The sequence below is a fragment of the Saccopteryx bilineata genome, chromosome 6, assembly GCF_036850765.1.
Source record: "Saccopteryx bilineata isolate mSacBil1 chromosome 6, mSacBil1_pri_phased_curated, whole genome shotgun sequence".
NCBI classification, from domain to species: domain Eukaryota; kingdom Metazoa; phylum Chordata; class Mammalia; order Chiroptera; family Emballonuridae; genus Saccopteryx; species Saccopteryx bilineata.
Genome location: NC_089495.1, coordinates 161,945,368 through 161,951,367, shown reverse-complemented (window position 1 = coordinate 161,951,367; position 6,000 = coordinate 161,945,368).

Sequence of the window (6,000 nt, the reverse complement as noted above, 5' to 3'; positions counted from 1 at the left end):
TGGGGGCTCCTTTGTAAGTGATAGCCTTTTTTTCTCTAGCAGCTTTTAATATTTTCTCTTTATCATTTAGCTTTGCTATTTTAATTATGATGTGTCTTGGTGTATATATCTTTGGGTTTCTTTTTAATGGAATTCTCTGTGCTTCTTGAACTTGTGTGACTTTTTCCTGCATCAATTTAGGGAAGTTTTCAGCTATGATTTGATTGAACAAAGTCTCTATCCCTTTTTCTTTCTTTTCTTCTTCAGGAACCCCTATGATGCAGATGTTTTTCTCTTCATGTTGTCACAGAGCTCTCTTAGAGTTTCGTCAGACTTTTTGAGTTGCTTTTTTTTTTCTTTTTTTTTTTTGCTGCTCTGCTTCTGTGTTGATCTTGTCCTCTAACTCACTGATTCAATCCTCAGCTTCATCCATTCTGCTTTTAATTCCTTCTATTGTGGTCTTTATTTCTGATATTGTATTTGTCATTTCTGACTAATTCTTTTTTATTATGTCAATGGCCTTCTTTATACTTGCGATCTCTTTATTTCGTTGTTCATTATGACCATCTATTAGTGTTCTAATATCTTTGAGCATCCTAACAATTATTATTTTAAACTCTGCATCTGGTAATTTGGTTGTATCTAACTCATTCAAGTCCTTTTCTGGGGATTTCTCTTGATTCAGTTGGATTGCATTTCTCTGCCTTCCCATTTTGTCTGTGTATAAGAAGTGTGGCCTCTGTGTTCCCTAGGTGTGGTCTGTCTGCAGGCCCACCACCCCCTCTGCTGCTGCCTTGGGCCTTGGGGTATGGGCGTTGCCATTGGCTGTGGCTGTCACTTCGGTTTCCACCTCTCCTCCACGGGAGGGGCTGTGTTCACATGCCCGAGTCTACAAGCTTCATCCTTCACCCTGCCCCTGTCCCCGGGCTGCAAGCCTCGGCACCGTATGGGCAGGGGTGAGCACCTTTGCTCAGCTGCGGGTCTCTGCCTATACCTGGGCTTTGAACCAACCCCTGTAGGCAAAGCTGTGATAGTGCATTAGACTGTAAGCCTCAGCACTGCAGGCAGGTATGAGCACCTTTTCAGGGTACATTTTTAATAAAAAGCAACAGAAAAATAGGATTTGAGCGTATAAAGTAGGCTTTACATATAATCTATGGGATGCAATTTTCCTTGAAAACAGAGGCACACAATTGAACTTTGCAGAGAGAAAAGGGCCGAGGGGCCCACTTGCCTGAGCCTGTCCACAAACCCTAAGGAAGAAACAAAATGACATCAACTTACTACATGTTTTTAGAAAATTAAGGAAGTGGCATTTTTCCTGTTGCTACCTACCAACCACTAGCAGACAGGAAAGACCAGCCATGGGTGCAGGACCTGGCCCCTTTCTCACGTGGGTCCTGAAACCATAAGGCCTGTCACTGGGTTGGGAGCCTCTTCCCAGTGTGAATGCAAAGGCTTGGGGTCCAGTGGGTAGGGCATTACTGGTGACAGGCTGGGGCTCCCTGGGCAGACTGGCAGCAGCTTTGAGTCCTGCAACCTGTTGGGGCCCCAGAAAAGATTTGGGGTGACTGAGTTGTGGGGCTTCTCAGCAGAACTTCCCCTGAAGGGGGGGGAAGCACAAGTCAGAGCTGCCCTCTCTCCAGGGTAATTAATGGCTCCCTATTTTCTCTGCCTCTTCTTCCCCCTGAGTGAGGGGCTCCAGTGTGACCTAAGGGCCAAGGTTGCCCCCACCTGCAGCAGTGGAGTCGCAGTGGCCACATGACGTGGCTGCAGTGGGAGGAGCTTGACTGTGGGGTGAGCTGTGGCTGAGAACACCTACTACCAGCCAGGTGCTTTGGCTGTGGTTGGACAGATGTGACTCAGGGTCCATGAGGCAAACGGACTGACTGAGAAGCAGTTGGGGGAGGGGGAGGGAGGAAGGGGCCCCCACCCCTTTCTTTCCCGGAGAACTAGGAGCATTTGGTTTCCCTTCCCCAGGAGCCTGGGTGATCAAGATCAGCGTCGATTGCCTGGCCCTGTCCTGATCTGGCCTGCCCGCCTCTCTGCAGGATGCTGGGGACTGCCCACAGCCCACTCTCTTGCCCACCCCTGGGGAAGCCTCCCCGCCAGTGTGGCTGGACTTTCCAGGCAGCTTGAAAAACCGATGTTCCAGTGCACCCCACTGTCCACAACCAGTTGGTCATGATGGCCCATAGCACGCTGTCCAGCCCATCCCAGTCTGGGTGCACTGTGCTGCAGACGGAGAGGAAGAGGAAGCTGCGGGTGTGCAGATGGACGGCAGTCCCAGCCAGAGGCCTGAGAGCCTCGCCACCCACAGAGCCAATGCCCTGGACAGGGGAACTAGGCCTGAGACTGGCTCTGGAGGGGACCTGCGAGCTCAGCAGGGAACCTGTGGGCATGGCTCAGGAGGGAGCACCCCACCCAGCAGAATCCTGTTCCTGGCTCTACCTGCAGAAGCAGTCTTGGGGCTCCTCAATGTCCCAGTCACAGGGATTGGGGCACCCACAGTGAAAGGGATGACTCTTCAGGCTATCCCCCTCAGAAGACACTCCTCCTTCTCCAGGCCCCTATGCACCCCGGCATCCCTCCCTGTCCCCTGCAATGTCTATTTCTGTATTTGACCACCTACACCGGGCGGTCACTGCTTGCCCTCCGTTTCATGGTTAGACTGTAAGACTTCACAAGGGAAGGGGTGGAGAGGGTATGGGGGGATAAATGGTGATGGGTGGAGACTTGACTTGGGGGTGATGAACACAACAATGTGATGTACAGAAGATGTGTGGTAGAACTGTGCATCTGAAACCTGTATAATTTTATTAACCAGTGTCACCCCAATAAATTCAACTAAAAATAAAAGATCACAAAAGCAGGGACCACATGAGGCCCCCACAGCCCAGGCTGATGTGCCCACTGCCCTTCCCAGGGAAAAGGAGCCAGAATTATTGATAGATACTGAGGAGCCCAGGGCATCAAACTCCACCACAGAGAGAGGGAAAGGATAGAACTTAGAATGGAGAGAGCATGTTAAAATCCATTCAGCGGAACACTTAAGGTTCCTGCCCTCCCCCGAACCTCCCGCCAGCGAGGGCCAGGTTCCAGCAGAGGCCAACGTCCGCACACTCAGAACGGACAGCAGTGGCAGCACCAAGCAGCTCACACCCAGCAACACCCCCTCCCAGCTCCCCAGGGATGCCCACCGATAGTGGCGTCTAAGGGGGCTGCCTCCTCCCAGCACTGGCCCCAGGTGTCTCCTGAGTCACGGTGATGCCTTGCAATCCCTCCAGGGAGCAGGACCAGGGCAGGGAGTGGGTAAGGGAGGACTCTGACTGTGGCAATGGGGGCAGAGCTGGCCCCAAGCTGCACTCTAGCTGTTTGTGCGACCTTATACAGTCAGTTTCCCCACCTGTGAAATGGGAACGCCACTACACACCTGACCTGCTCCACAGGAAGCTCAATGGGAGAATGCAGACAGGAATTCATCCATGTCACTTAAGCTGTGGTCTGCTAAACTGCCACCATGTACCTGCATCAGTTTCTACTCCTCACGACTCAGAGAGATGAAATAACTTTCCTGCAAGCCATGTGTAATATGTGTCCACATTAACCCCAAAACTTCTGTCCACATACCATGACTGTAGGTCAAATAAATTTGTAAATATGATATATATGTTTGCTCGCTTATAGTTTGCATTGGGTCTGGGGGACAGGCTGTAAGCAGGCAGGGTCCTTATAGCCTAAGGCTTAGTTTTAAGACTAAGCCTTTTCCACCCTTTTAATACTAAGATCTTCTCAACACTAAGCTTTTCTCCACACCCTTGACTGTTGCATGATGTGGGGTGGTGCACTCTTATGAGGAATCCCAATTATGCCTCAGATAAGTGGCTTTGTATCAGAGACTTCCTTATTTGTATACTGGCTTAAAGGCTTTATTTAATTTCTACACTATAAAATAAAGGAGCCCAGGGGCTCTCTCTCTCAGTTCCTGAAATTAGCACCGCAGAAGAGAGGCAGCCAAGATGGTGGAGTGCTGAAGGAGAAGCCAGTTTGTGCAGAGTTTGTGCAGAGAGAAGGAGATGGGGAACAAAGGTGAATAAGGCTAGTGAGGTAGAAACCTTTGATTCTAGGAAACTCAGATGAGTCAGTGGCTTTGGGAGCCCTGAATGGAAAGGGGAGTGTTTTCCCACTGTGTGTATTTCTTGCCCGCTGGGTGCAAGGTAGGATTAAAGCTAATGGCCCACCAGTTCTTGGCTCCGTTGTTTCATTACCGTCTGTCCGAATCAAATGTGAACCTGCAAGGGCCAGGCGGCTGTGATGGTGGTCATGGCTACTGGCTTTACAATGACTCTGCAGGGCGTGAATGCACAGAGCACTCCCCAGTGGCTCCGAGGGGCAGCGGAAGCCACCCTGACCGCTGACCCACTGCATGAGGGGACGAGAATGTTGGGTGATGGGAATCATGAGGTCCCAAACTGACAGGCTTCCCAGGGAATCTCCATTTCCCTGCCTCCTCTGCTTCCTCCCCCACCCAGGGGACAGCCTTGAGCCCAGGCCCGAGGAGAACAAAGCATGCCTCCTCAGCCCTTGAAGCTGCTGTGCTGACCAAGGCTGGGGGTGAACCAGCAAATGGTCAGTTCAAAAACCTCTCAGCAACCACATTTGCCCTTGAGCTTGAATATGTGAGCTTCTGACATTCTGGGGATGACCTCAACACCCAAGGCCTCAGCAAGGTCAGAAGCTTCCTCCCCCACACATCCCAACAACCATCTAGACCCCTCACTGCTCATCTGTCCCAGCACCATGGTGGTCTTCCCACAGGCACTACCAGAAGCTGGTAGAGTGTGTGTGTTTCCAAGAGCTACTACAGGCAAGCCAAGAGTTAATAGTGCTTTGTAGGATATGAGTATTAACTGTGGATGGGATGAGGCTCCGCCCCTGTTCTGAGGCAGAGTTGAGTATTGTACGTGTTGTCCATTAGTGAATGCGAACCCAGACACATGGCTTGGCTTGCTGAGTCTGGTGCATTCTGGTCACTTCTCTCTGGTCTCCTGCTCCCCTCTGACACGCAGAGATGTCTGGCCCACTTCCATCCTGAGTCTCTTGGTACATTGTACAATGAAGAGATTCCAAAAGAGGATTAATGAAAATTAGAGCATGAACAAGTCAAGCTTTTTGACATGCAATGCACACACAGGACAGGAAAACTAGAAAATTGGACTATTCTCTAGCCAGTGACAAGATCTATAAAAACATGACTTCATGGTGTGGGTGGCTAATAGAATCCAGGTGTGAGGTTATGGGAACGTTACCTTCTCTCTTTCCCATAAACTCTGGGACATTAAGGAAAATTTCACTTAAAATAATGTTAAAACTAAGTTTGAAGAAATGTTCTAAAATTTGGGTTCTGGTAATGGTTGTACAATTCTGGAAATTTACTAAAAAATTGTTGAATTACACATTTAAAATGAATAAACGATGCTGTGTAAAGTATATTTACCATTTAAAGAAGCAGATGTGGAGCCCATTGTGAATGAGTCAAAAGACACCTCTGTCCACCCCTCCCCCACCCCTTCCATCATCTTGACTTCACCTGCCTTCTCCGTGGGTTTTATCCCCTCTGCTGCCCCATCCTCCCTCAGACCCCTCCCGGCATGATCCAATGTTAGTATGTTAAAGAGCTGATTCACTTTTCCTGCAAAGTGACAGGAAACAGGGGAGACCATCAACAAACCAAGAACCCAAGTTTGTATTGTAGTTAAGACATTCCAGCTGAGGAGCTGGGGGCCTGCGGGAGCGATGAATCAGAGCAGGGGGTAGGTGCTTCCTGCAGCAGAATTGACGGCAGGATCTGCTTACCTCCCAGGCCTGGATGCCGGTGTTCCTGACTCATTCCTATTTGGTTCCATTGCACTCTGAATTCCAGCACCTTCCCTGTTCTAGCTCCTGATTGCCTGGCTCCTGATGTCTGGCTCCGTCCCAGCCCAGCCCTGCTTGTCTGTCCCATCTCTGGTTGGCCCCAAG